Source organism: Bombus fervidus, chromosome 15 (assembly GCF_041682495.2).
Source record: "Bombus fervidus isolate BK054 chromosome 15, iyBomFerv1, whole genome shotgun sequence".
NCBI lineage: Eukaryota > Metazoa > Arthropoda > Insecta > Hymenoptera > Apidae > Bombus > Bombus fervidus.
Genome location: NC_091531.1, coordinates 1273893 through 1291584, shown reverse-complemented (window position 1 = coordinate 1291584; position 17692 = coordinate 1273893). Strand labels below are relative to the sequence as shown.

The 17692-nt window shown below is 46.3% G+C and overlaps 2 long non-coding RNA genes across 2 annotated transcripts in view; one reads left to right on the top strand and one right to left on the bottom strand.

The window, feature by feature from the left end:
• LOC139995177 (uncharacterized) overlaps positions 1 to 17692 on the top strand; it is a 189670-nt gene that overhangs the window by 128294 nt on the left and 43684 nt on the right. The gene's annotated exons all lie outside the window — the stretch shown is intronic.
• On the bottom strand, positions 12682 to 16381 carry LOC139995187 (uncharacterized). Its single transcript, XR_011801902.1, has 4 exons — positions 16233 to 16381; positions 16089 to 16139; positions 13403 to 13483; positions 12682 to 12976 (listed from the first exon to the last, which is right to left on the bottom strand). It is a non-coding gene; the product is annotated as an uncharacterized lncRNA (long non-coding RNA).

Sequence of the window (17692 nt, the reverse complement as noted above, 5' to 3'; positions counted from 1 at the left end):
GGACGCCGGAGATCGCGGAGTTGCGGGCGAGCTGCGTGCGGGCACTCAGAAGATTTCTGAGGGCCCGTCGCCGTAGAAGGACGCATGACGAGGAGGAGATCTCCCGCTGCTACGGGGTCTACAGAGAGGCGAGACGGACTCTGCAGCGGGAGATCAAGATCGCGAAGGCTCGGTCTTGGAAGAAGCTGATCGAAACGGTTGAGTCAGACCCGTGGGGGCGGCCGTACAAGGTGGTAACGAGGAAGTTACGACCCGCGGCCCCCCCGCTGACCGCCAACATGGATCCGGTGCTGCTGGCCAAGGTCAACGGGACGCTGTTTCCGCGTCAGGACAGCGACGCGGCGCGGTCGGGATCGTCCCTCTCCTCCGGCAGGGGCGAGACGTCGTCAACGGCAACGGCGGCGACGACGTCGACGGAGCGGAGCGAGGAACTGCAGGTCACTCAGGAGGAGCTTCTCGCGGCGACTAAGAAGATGGCGTCCCGTGACGTGGCACCGGGTCCGGACGGAGTTCCGGGCCGAGTCTGGGCGGAGACGATGGAGGTGGTGGCCCCTCGCGTGCGGCATCTGTTCACCCGATGCCTGAGGGAGGGCATCTACCCGCGGATGTGGCGGACGGCGAGATTGGTCCTGCTGCGAAAGGAGGGTCGTCCGCCGGACTCGCCGTCGACGTACAGGCCGATATGCCTGCTGGACGAGATCGGGAAGCTTTTTGAGAGGGTGGTCGCCGCCCATCTGTAGGCCCATATCTCGGGGCGGGTGCCCGGATGGCACAACAGTCAGAACGGCTTTCGCCGGGGTCGCTCCACGGTGGACGCTGTGAAGCGGGTGAGGAGCATGGCGGAGGACATGGTTTCCCGCTACGGGATGGTGGTAGCGGTCTCCGTGGACGTCTGCAACGCCTTCAACTCTTTCCCCTGGGCGAACATAATGGAGGCTCTGCGACACTTCGAGGTGCCGGCGTACCTGGTTGAGGTCATCGGAGCCTACCTGAACTATAGATGGATCACCTTCACTGGGAGGAAAGGGGAAGAGAGAAGACGTGTTGAGTGCGGCGTCCCGCAGGGTTCTGTGTTAGGACCGATCTTGTGGATCACGGCCTACGACTCCGTCCTTCGATGCCCGATGCACCCGGGCACGGGCTTGGTTTGCTACGCCGACGATACCTTTGTGCTAGCCGGGGGACGGTGGTGGAGCGAGACCGTGATTCTCACGGAAGACGCTATGGCGTGCGCGGTGCACGCTATTCAGCGACTGGGATTGAGCGTGTCGCCGGGTAAGTCGGAGGCCCTGTGGTTCTTCGACCACCGCCGCCGAGGATCCCCTGGTCCGTGGCCATAAATGGCGAAGCGGTGCCGGTGAAGCGTAGTAAGAGGTACCTGGGCCTCACCATCGACAGTCGGTGGACGTTCGGACCACATTTCGAACTCCTGATCCCGCAGCCAACGCCTTGTGCGGCCTTCTTCCGAATATAGGCGGAGCAGGATCGGGAGTCTGCCGGCTCTACGAGGGAGTGATCCGGTCCCGGGTCCTCTATGGGGCACCGGTGTGGGCCCAAGACCTGATGGCCAACCCTCGCAGTCGTACCCAGGTGAGGAGACTGCAGAGGACGACCGCTATCCGAATAGGCAGAGGATATCGGACAATATCCTGCGAGTCGGCGACAGTGCTGGCGGCGTCGCCCCCGTTTGAGCTGCGGGACCTCGAGCTCTGTCGGGTGTATGAACAGCTCAGGGCACCGCCTTCGACGACGACGCAGCCGCCAGACGGCCTCTCGGCCTCGAACGTCCGGGAAGCGGCAACGCTGATCATCTGGGTGCGGTGGCGCTCCCAGCTGACGGAGGAGGACGCCAGGCGGCCACACCGTGCCGTCCGCGCCGTGCTTCCCAATTGGGAGGCTTGGAGAGATCAAGGTGTGGTTCCGCTCACCTTCACGACGACACAGATGCTCACTGGACACGGGGTCTTCGGTGAGTACCTGCTGAAGATCGGGCGGGAGGTGACGTCCATTTGTCACCACTGCGAGGAAGAGGAGGACCCGGAGCAGCACGCGCTAGAGTTTTGTCCAGCGTGGGCGGAACCGCGGCGCGTCCTGTAGCTCGACATCGGCGAGAGGTTGGCTCCGGAAGCGGTCGTTGAGGCCATGCTCCGAGGGCCCCAGGAGTTTAACGCTGTCCGCACCTACTGCGAGGAGGTTATGCAGAGAAAGGAGCGGGCAGAAAGGGACCGGGAGAGAAGAGCCGATCTCAGTAGATCGTCGCATCAACACCGCAGAGGCTCCGTACGACGCAGGGGCGCGGCGCCACCGTCACTGCCCCGGGTGCGTCAGATTAGGGAACGTGGCGCTAGGGGGTGTGGTTCCCCTTAGCTTTTCAACTCAAGCTGGGACGCCTCCCTAGTCAACAACAACGGCAGGGAGATAGACGACGAAGTTGCACTCGGTAGTGATTCGCAAGAGATCCCGGGTGCACCTCTGAACGTCGGGATGACCACCGTGGGGTTTTAGTCGGTAAGAGTCCGACACTACACTGTCGTTGCTACGCAGCGCCGAGTGTCCATGAGGATTTCCCCACGATAAAAAAAAAAAGTTTGAAACGCTAGAAGGACATTTTAGGTTAGGTTTTAGGTTAGGTGCGCGTAAAAAAGGGCGCGTGCGAGTGAGTGCGCGTGCGCGGGGTGCGCGCGCAGGTTTGGTGCACATCAGCTCCCCGCGGCCGGGGCCGCTCGAGGGTGGACCGACAGGCCAACCGGCGCACTCCTACGCCCGGCGAGGCGGGAAACGACGGAATGGAGGTGGATACGAGGAGCCCACAGGGAACTACGGTCAGATCAGAAGGCGTTTTCTTCGCACCGGGCATGATAGGCGATGCCACGTCGCTACCGGCAGGAGGATCCCGAACGCGAACGAGGTCCGACGACGAGGTGTCGGCTACCCCACACTCATGTCGCGCATATCGCTGGTCTCGACGGTAACCAAGGGGAAGAAGAGGAGACTGATATCACTGACCTCGGACGTCTCCGAAGAACTGGCGATGGAAGTCAGGATATCTCGGCAGCGGACGTCATCGCCGAAGTCACACGGCAGGGTGCCGAAATAATGTGGGTTGCGAAGACATCGTCCAACCTAAAAGGTACTTACGTGAAGGCGCTAAAGGACGCGGCGGATTACATAACCACCACGTGGCAGAACCAAGGGTTGCAGAGCGTGGGGCCAAGGGAAAACAGCGGCACCGCAGCGACGAGGTTTGCGGACGCCAAGATAACTGCGCTGGAAAAGGAGAACACAGCCCTTCGCCAAAAGCTATCGCGAAGGACTGCTTGCGCGCACGAATGCCCACGGTGCAGAGGCTCGGCCTCCGAGTCTGACCGCCCTCCGCGCGAGGGCAAGAGCGAGAACGCGCGCCTCGCTGATCTGGAGAGGAGGGTCGAGGAGATCAGACCCTCCATAGTAAGGGCGATCGAAGAGCGCTTCGGGGCCATCTATTAAATAACCCCGAAACGCGGCAAAGAATAACGGGCACCCCGCCACAAGTCGCTCCACCGCCGCTGCCGAGAAAACACCAACACCTCCTCCGTGGAAACAGGAGGAGGAAGAGTGGAAAGTGGTGGCTTCCAAAGGGGCGAGAAGGAAGGAGGCCATGGAGAGGATGGCAACCGACGTCTGGGAAACGGCGAAAAAAGGGGGAAGGACTGCGGCTCCAACATCACCGGCGGGGCGGCAGCCAACACAGCAACCCCAGGAAAGGACGACGGGATTATCCAAACCGAGCAGCGGCGCCGCTGCAATGAAGACAGGACCGACGCCGGCATCGAGGATGGCCACGCTACCCCGCAGACAGCGAACGTCTGCGGTGACTCTCACGCTCAGCGAGGGAGCAAAAATGACATATGCCGAAGTAATAGCCACGGCCAGACGGAGCATCCCCCTCACGGAGATCGGCGTCAAGTCGGTAGGAATGAGGAAGGCCGTGACGAGCGCGATAATAATTAAGGTGCCCGGTGACAAAGGAAGGGAGAAAGCGTTGCAACTGGCGACGCACCTGTCGAAGGTACTAGACAGAAGGAGGAGCTGCGACAAGCGCTGGACCTGGGGACAGAGTGCGGAGTCGCGGCGTATGTAAAGTGCCCGGTGGCCGGAGCCCGCAAATTGGCCCAGGCAGGGAAAGTAGCTTTGGGATGGTCCACCATGAGGGTCATCGCGATCCCAAAGAGGCCGCTCCAATGCTACAAATGCCTAGAGCTAGCACACGTACGAGTCACATGAGTGTCCACTGTGGAACGAGGGCACCTGTGCTATAGGTGCAGCGGAAGCGGACACCGTGCAAGAGAATGTCCCGCCTCTGCACCCAGATGCCCCCTGTGCGAATCGCTCGGGGCACTTCCCCAATCATAGGATGGGAGGGACGGCATGCACGCCGACAAAGACAAAGAGGGCGACCAAGAAAAGAACACCCTTCCGCGAACCGCCACCACGGAAGGAACACAGGGATGTCCCGCCGCCGCGGTGGCCGCCAAAGAAACAACATCATCATCATCATCATCATCAGCAGCAGCAGCAGCAGCAGCAGCAGCAGCAGCAGAAGCAGTGGTAGACGGCCGGGGGGAGGTCATGGAATTGGCGCAATAAGTTCAAGCGCATACTCCAGGGCAACCTAGGAAGATCGAGGCGAGCGCAAGACCTGCTCTTCCAGACCATTCGGGAGAGCGAGGTCGCCTTCGCTGTGGTAGCAGAGCCATATCGCGTCCCCGACTCCCCCAATTGCGTCGTGGACCTGGAACGGTCAACGACGTCGAGCGCCCCCGGCGCCCTGCTAGATCGTGGCAACGGATACGTCGCGGTCGAGTGGGCCGGGATAGGGGTGGTGGGCGTCTACGTCTCCCCCAACAGCGGCTTGGACGCGTACGGAGACTTCCTGGACCGAGTGAGCAACTGCATGAGAAGAAGATGCCGCTCCCGCCAGGTGCTCATACTGGGGGACTCCAACACCCGTTCCTCGCAATGGGGAGACACCCGAACAAACACACAGGGAAGGATGATGTCCGACTGGGCCGCGGGCCTCGGGCTCCTGCTAACCAACAGGGGATCGACGAGCACGTGGGTAGCATGGAGGGGATCCTCTGTGGTAGACGTCACGAGGACCACTGCCAGCCTGCACCGACGGATACGCAATTGGAGAGTGGCCGAGGAGGTCGAGACACTGTCCGACCACCTATACATAATGATGGAGCTGACCTCGGAGACTGCGTCCACCGGACAGGACCGCAGCAACACCCGTGGTCTAAGCCGTTTCCGTCCACCGCCAACTCCAAGATGGCGACTGAAGGAAAGGGACAGAGACCTGCTCCAGACGGCGGTCACCGGTATCAGCGTGGAGCTGGGATGCGCGAGCAACGCAAGAAGGCGGCATCGACGAGGAAGCGGAAAGCCTGCAGAGGGACATGAGCGCAGCTTGCGACGCCTCGATGCCGCGCTCCATACCCGGCGGCGGAGCACGTAACCGCTGCGCCTACTGGTGGACAGAAGAGATCGCGGAACTCCGAAGAGAGTGCGCTCAGGCCCGAAGAAGACTCCAAAAGGCTAGGCGCAAGCGGAGACGTGACGAAAAGGAGATTTCATGCTGCTACGAGGGCTACAGGGAGAAGAGACGCGCTCGCCAGCAGCAGATCCAGAACGCGAAAGCCCGGTCCTGGATGGAACTGGTAGAGTCGGTCGAATCCGACCCGTGAGGGCGGCCCTACCGACTAGTCACGAAGAAGCTGAGACCACCAGCTCCCGCACTGACCGCAAACATGAAAGCAGGGTTGCTCGCCAATGTCACCGGAACTTTGTTCCCACGGCGGCGGGACAAGAAGGACAACGGCAACACGAGGCGGATACCATCCTCCCACCTCAGCGAGACCATGGAGTGGAGCGAAGAGCTACGAGTCACCCAAGAGGAGCTCTTCGCGGCAACAAAAAGGATGGCATCCTGCGGCGACGTAACACCGGGCCCGGACGGAATCCCAGGCCGGGTCTGGGCAGTCAACGAAGACCCTAGCTCGCCGCCTGCACATCCTGTTAACCAGATGCCTGAGGGAAGTAGTATATCCCCGGGCATGGTGAACGGCGAAGTTAATCCTGCTGAACAAGGAAGGACGCCCTTTGGACTCGCCGTCCGCGTATAGATCAATATGCCTTCTGAACGAGGTGGGCAAACTATTCGAAAGAATAATCGCCGCCCGTCTGGAGGCCCACATGGATAATGGAGACGCTGGAGCGTTTCAAGGTACCGCCGTACCTAGTACGCCTCATCCGGTCGTACCTCAAAGATCGATGGATCGCGTACACCGGTAGGAACGGAGAGAAAAAGAGACCGTTCGAGTGTGGAGTCCCGCAGGGGTCGGTATTGGGAACCATTCTGTGGATCACGGCTTATGACTCAGTCCTCCGATGCCTCATGCCACCGGGTACGGCGGTCGCGGATGGTACGAGACACAGAGGCTTGCGGAGACCGCCGTGGCATGCGCAGTGCGCGCCATCCGGAGACTGGGCCTGAACGTGTCGCCGACCAAGTCAGAGGCACTGGGGTTCTTCGACCATCGCACTAAAGGAGCCCCCCCTCCAGAACTCTGCGTGGACATTGACGGAGAGGAAGTCCCCGTGAGATCCCAGATAAGGTACCTGGGTCTCACCATTGACAGCGGATGGACGTTCGGTCCACATTGCGATCTAGTGGTCCCGAAAGTGACGGCAGCAGCCAACGCCCTGTGCGGTTTACTGCGCCCGGAACCGGAGTGTGCCGCCTATATGAGGGAGTGATTCGATCGCGGGCCCTCTATGGGGCTCCCATATGGGCCGGAGATCTAATGGCCAACCGCCGCAGCCTGACCTTACTGCGCAGGCTACACAGAACGACCGCTATCCGCATAGCGAGGGGGCATAGAACGACATCCCATGCGTCGGCATCCGTGCTAGCTGCGTCACCTCAGTTCAAACTGCAAGCCCTCGCACTCCAACAGGTGTATGACCACCTGAGGGATCTGGGTTCAGGCGAAGGGGGAACGCAGCCCACAAACTGTGACCGGCCGGTCCAAGACGTCCGGAGGGAGGCAAAGCGAAGGACATGGGAAAGGTGTCGCTCCCAATTGCTGGAGGAAGACACCACACGGCCGCACCGAGCCGTTCGCGCCATCCTTCCCAACTGGGAGGCCTGGAGGGACCGCGGAGGAGTCCCACTAACATACAGGATGACGCAAGTACTCACTGGTCACGGCGTGTTCGGGGAGTACCTGCTAAAAATTCAAAGGGAGGTGACGTCCATCTGTCACCACATCCAAGAGGAGGAAGACACGGCACAGCACACACTGGAGCGCTGCCCAGCGTGGGAAGAACCGCGCCGCGTACTACGCCTCACCTTCGGCGATAGGCTAGCCCCTGAAACGGTCATAGAGGCCATGACGAGGGGCCAACAGGAGTTAGCCGCCGTCCGCAACTACTGCGAGCAAGTAATGCTAACGAAGGAGCGGGCGGAGAAGAACAGGGAGAAGAGAGGCGACCCCGTCAGAGTGGTTCGTCGAAGAGAACCGATACGACGCCGCGAGACCGCGGCACCACCACTACCGCCGTCATAGAAGAGCGCGGCGAAGAAGCGGCTAGACTGAGGAGGGTCTGGGTCCCCCTTCTCGCTGCTAAACTTAACCAGGATGCCTCCTACAACAACAAAGGGAGACGATGACGAAGGAGTGTCGCGGAAGTATATGGAATGAAAGGCACCGGGAAACTCCTGACAAACGTAATGAAGACCACTGTGGGGTTTTAGTCGGTAAGAGTCGGACACTACCCGCCACCCCCCCAGAGGGTGGCCAGGCGTCAATGAGGATTTCCTCACGAAAAAAAAAAAAAAAAGAAGGATGGCTGTGTTGGGGATGAAAGGACAACGCCCCCCCCCCCCCGTTGGAATCACTCGGAAAAACCCGAATGCTGCAGCATTTACGAAACAACCCAAACATAGTCATTCGATATTTGAGACAATGAGCTTGGGCTCGAAGCGAGAACCGGTCACTGAGCGTAGCCACGGTCACGGGATGAACGGTCCATCTAACAGAGACGTGGAATTGCATAGCTGGCCTTTAAAGAATCGGCCGTATCGATACTTGACAATAAACATTACAACGGCCCCGTAGCTCGCGGAGCCCACACACAGATGGTCGCCAGATGTTGATGCATCATTCACAGTATGTTCAGGTAGCCTGAGGAACCGCTGTAAATCTTAGGATTTAGTTAACTAATGTCCCTCAGATTGGCAAGCGGTCTCTGTTCTATCAGCCCGTAGACCTGTCGCCTGTTACGGGAGGTCTGCTCTCTTCACGTACGACACTTCCCACTAAGAACTCTCTCTCAAGGGCGGCTAGCATCCTTTTACAACGGCCAACATAGAAATTAACTAATTAACAGCAACGTCCATTTCCCTCACACTCCGCGCGGAGGCCTTCCTCGACGAATCCGATGATCTCGTGCCCTGAGACACATCCCACCATAGTTTTCCTCTGCAATGCGAGTGGGGATAAAACAGGTGAATATCTGGCTGCAAGGAGTACTTCAAATACTGAGACAATTGTAAGATTGAGGTTAGATTTTTGCGTATGAAGATATGCACCATTAACAAGTCAATACACTTATTTAAAACGTAATGCACTCTGATTTAACAGTCACGTATAATCAAAATCCCCCGGTTGTGGAGTTAGGCCTCATGTGCCTGTCTATTAACAGGATAGAGAAGGGATTTTTAGTGAGTAGAAACGCTCAATATCTTGCCGAACCCTACATAATCCAACAGCTTTGGTTGTCGGGTATGCATAAGTGCATTTTTCACTCTTTGTAAAAAAAAAGATGAATAAAGGAAAATATGTTATATGCTTTCGTAAACAGAAATGAGTCACTGACGCAGCGGTTACACCTAGATCTTAAAGAATTCCGCCCCATTTCCAAGCGACGTATAGAAGTGTAATTTTCTTTCCTCTAAGAAAACAGCAAAGCTCTGTCAAATTAAATTGCATGTGAAATACACAAAAATATTTTTATTCCTGGTTTTTAGATTAGAAATTAATTAGGATGACAGCATTCCAATTATTTAAATAATTCTTTCCAACGTTCTAATTTTGGCCGCTTCTGTTTAATTTTAGCATCCAATTCAACTGACGACAGTATACATTGAAATCAATTGTCCAGTTTTTTTGATAACAGCTCGAAAAGCACGACATTCGTTATTACACTGTGGGGTTAGATTACAACGATATAAACACCGTGGGGTTAGGTTAGTTACACTACCTGGGCATCGCGATGAGAAAGCTACAAAACATCGGCAATGGGGTTCGGGAAACCATGAAGGTCGTCACGGAATGGTGTGCGGACACGGGTCTTCATCTGGCCCAAGAAAAGATAGAAATTATATTGTTGACGGGGAAGCGCGTATCGAAAATATTTAATATTGATATTGGAGGCACAGAAATATAAACTAAAAGTACAGTGAAATATTTGGGTGTTTTATTGGCCAACGCTAAGAGATATTCTCCTCATTTGGAGCAGGTGTGTGGCAAGGCAGAGGTGTTCGTTGACGCCATTATCGAAACTTCCTGAGCACAGTTAACCAGATCAGTCATATGTAAACGGAAAACAATTCCACATCATTCAAGAATTAAAATGATACATCGAACGAAACTGGACATCATTAAGTCGAAAAATTGATAAAAAGCTATTTAAATCTATACGAAATCTATACGAAAACGTTTACTGGCAATTATAGAAGCAAAAGGCGGAGTTACAAAATATTGAAATAATATTTTTATAAACATATTCTTATTTTTAAGATATTTTAAGAGAGATGTGCTATCTTTCTGACGCACAGATCTTTCGTTTTTCCATATATATATTGTATAATAAAAGTCCTTCTTTGCATAATAAATGTATTTAAGTGCATTAAAATAATTTGCTGGTCTTATTAAACACTATAGACGACAAAAGCTACGCAACATTGTTTCAAAAGTTAAAAAAGGGGTTACACTTATAGTGCGCTTTCCGGAGTGTATCAAATTTTTGAAATGTTTCCTACATATTTCTTACAAGTTAGATATTAAAAAGTGGCAAGCTCGAAATGTCGAGGAAAAGAATATTGTAACCGAGAGGAAGGAAATTGGATTGTTGATTGATGTACCTAAGTAAGTGATATATCTGGCGGAAACATGAACGATGAGAAAGTATTGCCCGTAAGTTTTTCCATAATGCCACCCTAACATCAGATCTATCTGGTATTCATGTAAATATTGTAGAAAGATTTTCTATAATATTTAGGACATTATCATTCGGACTGTAGCTTAACTCTTTAACGTTTGAAACACATGCTGGCAAAACTACAGAATTATAAGTTTAATTTTGTAATTATAATAATAGGTTTAATTTCGTTCATAAGTTAAATTTCCAATTGCGATCGATCAGTTATTCAAAGATGTCCAGGAATCTCGTCATAAAGAATTCAAGAGATTCGGAAAGAATTCTTTCTCAAGATATCTAGCATATATACAAAAATTGACATTCTTCGCAATTATCTCAATCTCAATTATCTCATCTGTTACAAGCTTGAGAACATTTTCAGACACAAACTTAATCTAACATCAACAATATCGAACGATATTTCTTGTCTCCTGATAAATACTTCCAATCAAACATCACATGAAACAAGCATTCCCACTGATAGTGATTCAAGTAGTAATTTAGAATAAAATAAGTTGGTATCCTTTAATATTAAGAATAACTCTTCAGTAACATATATTACGATAATGTATTATGTCACTAACAATCACCGCTAATGGAGTTTTTGTCACGGCTGTGGTCTTGTTTAGAGTATCTGGGTAACTGCACGAAGACACACTCAACGCCTAGAAGGTCACTTGAGTTCTGACCATACGTAAGAGTCCCACAAATTTATGATTCCAAAGGATATCGGAGGGGGATTCTTGGAAGAGGTAGGTGAGACCAGGAAGACAGATTCAATTTTAAAAATTAGAGCCAAAAGCAAAAAACCAAACACCAAACTCACTCAGTTCAGGCAATTTATCAATAGTTCACCAAATATTTCTGTCTCACTAAGTTTAATTCAGGCTGTCTCATTCAGGAGGAACACTTAGAATATTCCACAAAATAACATTGTCTAATACGCCAAAACTGGGCGGTTCTTCAGACGACACACATTGTACACTAATCAAGCTCAGGAGCAACTGCTTAAATCTGTCGAGTGGACCAAACTTCTGACCCCAAAATATTTTTATTATTAGTATTATTAAATTATCATAAACGAATACGTAAACATAAAATACACCTGTAACTGAAGCAATTCAAAAAGGGATAGAGACTCAATGCTGTGCAAGAGGTGTGCTTTGAGATGGTGAATGCTTATCCGTGGGGAATGTTCGAGAGAGTTCGAATTATGTTGGCAAAGTCTTGGATTGCTGTCGGCATGGCCGTTTGACATTAACACCATGTAAACTCAACCTAACCACCCTTATTATCGTAACAGAAATAAGGAGATCGATCAGATCGTGGCGTCGATTGTTTAATCGTAACGGGAATTGACGACTTCCGTTGACGTGCCTTCTCGCGATCGCGCCTCTCCGCGAACGGTCGTAACAGTTATGTTGAAAATCAATAATTCCAGAACTAAAATACGGGAAATTACTTCATAATTAAAATGATGCAATAATTTCTGCTTGGAATAACAGAAATTCTCCAAGAAATAACCTAGCGTATGGTAAATCTGCATTGTTAAAATAATTAGAAACAAATATGGTCATACAGATTATTACGATCTTTTGCTATATTCCAAATGTGTTATTATTATTTTCGTTATTTGTAATGGTGCTGTAGTTATGCAACAATAAAAAAGTAACAATTGAGTTTCTACTTAAGTTCTTAGTTACAATTCGTTGCATTTACCCCAGACTTCAATGAGGCTTTTTTGAAATTCATACATCAAATCACCTTTCTATGCTTTTACACTTTAAACATCGTCGCATTTCCGATTAAAGAGAGCTTTCCTGATGGAAGCATTATTAATATCAAGTACCAACTATTAGCTCCTCTTCAAGGAAATATTTCGTAAATCGAGTAAAAGAAATTTTACAAAAGTTCAGGGAAACCGAAAATGTATTAGAACTAAGGTTTGACGAAAGTCGACTAATACTAGTAAGAAGAACGAATAAAAATTCGAAAGACGTTGGAAACGTTTACGTTTCCGAATGTCATAGCTTCTTTATGCGATTATATATGCTCAGGTAGCTGTTGCGCATGTGTTCAATTTAAGGGTCTCTGAGCTACCCACTGCTCGAACTACCCTAACTTTACTTTGTTAAGTCAATATAAGGAGACGTGTTCGTGTACAGTGGTCTCATCCGATTTTTAGTTGTCAATAACTACTTCCAAAAAAAGCAAAACCAAAAATACAATATTTCTATTTTTGATTTATTCTCCTTAAGTCGATCCTCACATTTTGTTATACCTGTAGTCGAATATCATATATATTACATTTATATGTATATATATGTATATATTTATATGTATATATAAGCAAAAATAAGAAGGAAAAGAAGCGAACTAAACATTAATTAGATTACGTTGGGAAACTGTAGTACTCGCTCCAAGAGAGGAATGACTTATGTTAAGATATACATTTAATAATACAACATCACACATCTCGAAGAGATGTTTATTGTAAAATCATCGTGGTAACAATTTGCAACAATTCTTTGAGCGCTCCCCGACGCAAAGATATACCTAAATCCGTGTTAGACCCCGATCGGCGCATCCTCACATGCACCATATTCACTGTATAAACTTCCGCAGTCTATTTAATTTGTTATAATTATTATTTTTAAAGTTAGCGTTACAATTTCTCTTTATTCCATCCTGAGTTAAAGTTTTGTGTGTATAATAAAATATTGTTACGCTACTATAGGACATAAGAATAAACTGGTTTTCTACTGCTTTCCTTTTCTATAATGAATATCATCTATTCTTTTTGAAAAGGTTAAACTGTTAATATGATTTCAAACATGATATACCTTGTTCCATATCACGTGTATATATAGAAATATGTAGCAATATAAAAAAATTGAGAAATTTTAGATAATTTTGTTCTTATAAGACTTGGTATAGTATTAACATCATGCCCAATACTAAACACAATAGAATCTAATTAATTAACATAAATACGGAAGTATTTATATATAAAACTAAACAAGAATGAAACTTGCCTTCTTCATTTCTAATTTGTAAATAATGATTAGGAACGATAATGAATAAATGGAATTCATCACCTTTTTTAAATGAAATAGCGCATCCTACAATTAAGGGTGGATAAAAGAAACGGACTTACCGTGGCAGTATAGCAAGGAATTTATGAAGTTTTGACTTGCTCAGAAATCAGTTTCAATCAGTAGACTCTTCAAATAATTTCCTAAAACATTATAGCCAATTAGAAAAATGAAGTAATTGTTGAAGTGCTTGAAGAAAACTAATATTAAAAGAAACAGAAATAAGGGAAGATTTGCATGCTAAAGGATGCGTAAGTGTTCATTGACAAAAATCAAATTAATTGATAATATAATTAAAAAATGAGAAGAAAATATCGTCCCCTTCATGTCAGGGGCATAAATGCGAGATTTTTCATCTAATTTTTTTTTTTGTTTGAACTGAAGTGTCTATTGAATGTCTTCCTTTCCCCTTTATTTTATATGAAGATGACATATATACAGTCGATTACAAAAATGTTGGGTCACCAGCATAATTTTGTCTTTTAAGCTCTATATTTTGAGTAAGTGTGCAATTATATCGAAAAATGTATTGAAGTACGTTAGAGTATAATATAGAAAATCTATGAATCTCAAAACGACTGAGTTTTTACATATGTTACAAGAAACATCAGTGTTACGTCGCGAAGCTTGATATGGATCGTGTTTCTAACCGTCTCTCGCGGTCCTCTAGCGTCATACACAAATCGTTTCATCTCCCCGACGGGATATACAATGTATCGACGAGCGTGTCACGTAAAATAATAAAAAAACACAAAAAATAATAAAAAAACATAAAAAAAGACAGAATTTATTTCTTCACACTTGATTTACACTTGACTTCCGAACTCTAGGAGCGACTTTTTAAGACTGAAGCTCTTACAATTCCGCCTTTAAAAACTGATTTGTTTCTTTCTTTGTCATCCCTCAATATCCCCACTATCCACGCGTTTGTTAGCCGTTCTCGAATATTCGGCAAAAGGACCGTTGGGATATTGAAGGTTCATTGAGCACTTCGCCTCGCCGACATACACTGTCGCCGAGTGCGGCCGCATCTTTATTTCTATCATCAGCGGTTCCGAAGCGCGGCCCGGTCTTTGATGTAGATCGAGGTGTAGTTGATGTTACAAGCGCACGGTTGCCGCCTGGCCGCGAGTTCCAGAAACATCGATTCGATCCGTTCTTTAATTACACAAAGAAGTCGGCATACGTGATCATCGGCGCGAACGGTGGCGTGATCCGAGCGCGGAGGGGGTCGTCTCCCCGAGAGGACAAGAAATTTATCCTAGGGCAGTCAGTCTTTCTTCCGAATTCATCGAACATCGATACATATCAAAGTCAAGTTCTCGACGTCCTATCCATCAAATCGATCCATTTTCGGATTAATCAATTACTGTGCTTTCCGACACAACGAAGTCAACCAATTTATGTCGACGCAATAATTATTGTAGGCTAGTGAAAATAAATATATATATATTCTATAACTGTGGATTCCAGTTATATTAAAAACTAATCACCCCTATTATCCTAAAAGAAATAAGGGGATCGCCCTGCTCGTGGTGTCGATTCGTGCAATCGTAGCGGGAATTTACGACTCCCGTTGACGCGCTACACCAAACGATCGCGTCTCCCCGCGACTGGACGAAAATACAATCAGAAAAATGCAAAATTTTATATCACAAAAATTTGAGGCATTTTATTACTTTGTTATAAAATAAAAGTAATACCTACAGTATAATTCTTCAATTTTTCGGTAGATACTCTTTATTTTTAATTATTTCTCTTAAACGGTTGGTATCTATAAATTACTTGTGTGTGCGCGCGCGCGCGTGTGAGTGTGTGTAGAATTATACTATAAACAAAAAATAAGAGTTAGATTTCATTTAGGTCATTATACCTGTCGCCATAAGGCTGCCGGCAAGTAATACTGACGCATACGTTATCACAGACGCACAATTATAGGCAGAATTCACTGTAGTTGTATCGACAACTTTTTGCGAATATCTGGGAAACTATGGCCGAACGGCAATTATATATATAAGCAAGAGTTATAAAAAAAGTTAATTTCAATAGCATATTCAAAAATCATCGAAATCGGTGAAGTGGAAATCTTTGAAAGTAATTTCCGAGATATTAATAAAAATACTTCCGATAGTGTACATTGAACTTTGCCTATATAAACATTACTATTATAACCGTCTTCAGTATACTAATATAACCCTCTTAAAGCAATATTATGATACGCTAAACACTGTATGCAATGAAATAAACAAAAATGTGTACCACCTAAATCGTTATGACGTTAAATTATTTACAAATACAATGCAATACAAAAAGCAACTAATATTGAATGAAACGTGTAATTTAGTCCTTCAACGTACATTTGCGAAGCGGTTTATTTTATATTTCATTTCCGAGCTTCTTTGTTTCCACTCAGTCATGGCAGTTCAGAATTATTTCATGAAAATTTAGAATTTTCTACATCAAATCATTTCATTTGCCAAACCTCATATATTTCTAGATTATTCACACAAAATTAGTACAGCGCGAAAACAATAAAAGGAAATAAGCGATACACTAGCCCAAACAAACAGGGACAAAGGTCAAAATAAGACATCAAAAATAGCAGTTATTATTCAAATTTGTACGAAAAGTCCTTGAGAAAGTAAATTCTTCTTTAAATGAAAAACGGTTATGTATATGAAAATCAAAAATGAAATGAAAATACAAAAAACATAAAAGAAGAAAATTGTATTTGTTATTACGACTTACTTTTACATGTAGAATAATTTCCTTTCCGGTTACTGTACTACCCCATCCATTCTAGAACAAATTTTTAAGTTAAAATTATTTATACAAAACCAAAATGTATACGAATCTTTTCATTTTATAAAATTGTATGTATAAAATATTTACCTTCGCTAAATCTCTTTATATAGAAACTTTGCAGATCAAGTTTCTACCAAGTAATGCTTGGTAAATTAAATAATTATAACGTTCAGTAAATTTTTATACGATGTACACTCTACCTTGACTCGAATACGAAAGGCGATTGAACAGTACCGATTTCTATAATAACGGCGAAGACAAAGGAGTGGTGCTGCTTGCTGATTGGCTATGCTTTAGGACTACAGGTGGAACATGTACACGATCATTGCGCAGAGGTTACCTTGTGGCATACTTGTAACATCTAGATGTGATTCTTTTGTTAATTTTCCATGGTTGTATTTCAATTTGAAGATTAATTAAATAAATGTTTAATAACAATTTTAATACCGGAAATAACGATTATTATATTCCTAATTTTTATATGGTTATAGTATAGTAAAATATATGAAATACATGTGTGTGTTATTTATAACGCTCACGAAAGTATTTGAATGCTCGCTACTGAAACATTAAAGATATATATGTGTGTGTATGTCTGATGCTCTTGATATTTCAGAGTATTCTCATAACTACAGTAAGATACAGATATCAAGATTATGCGTGTAAAATTTGAATTGGATAATATTTGTAGAAGTTAGAGAACACTCATTACAGAAACACGCAAAAACAGTTATAAAAGTTTCTCTATTTCTATTTCTTATCACATTATTTCTATTTCTTACTTCATATTATTATTTATTTCGGTCACTTTTGCCTCGAATAACATCTCTAGGACAGTTTTTCATATTGTGTTCTAATTTTTGTGTGACATTTATGTCAATATTATTCCATATTTAAGTCATTGTCTGTTTTCATATCGTTTCCTTATTTATTTTACAATTATTTAATCTTCTATCTATTCCATCCCATAGATATCATACTGGATTTATATATTGGCTCTGTGATGACGTGTATTATACAGTATCCATTCTTTCACAACTCAGGCTCAATGTTTCAGATCTATATCTTGTCGAAAGTGAAGATTATGTATTTTTAGCATTTTCAGCATTATTCCATTTTTCAATGTATTATATTCGATTTACTTCTCTTAAAGAAATCGGCTACCTCTCTGTAAGATTTCCATCTTTATGCAGTTTTAATATTACTTCACGCTCGGACTTCTGTGTTTCAGATCTTTTCGGGTTCATGTCTGCGCTCTATTAATCGTAACTGATTATAACATTAAACTCAGTAAATGACGTCTTAGCACAAATTAAGTTCGTTAGTATTAATATTTACTGCGTAAATTCAATGTAAATATAGCTTACCTCTAAGCGTCCGATTATGTTATGATTCTCTTTTTGCGTGTTTCTGTAACGAGCATCCTCTAACTTCTACAAATATTATCCAATCCAAATTCTACACACGCAAACCTGATACCTATATCCTAATGCAGTTATCATATTGCCTTGAAATATAAAATCTATCCCATATATTTTTATTCTTTA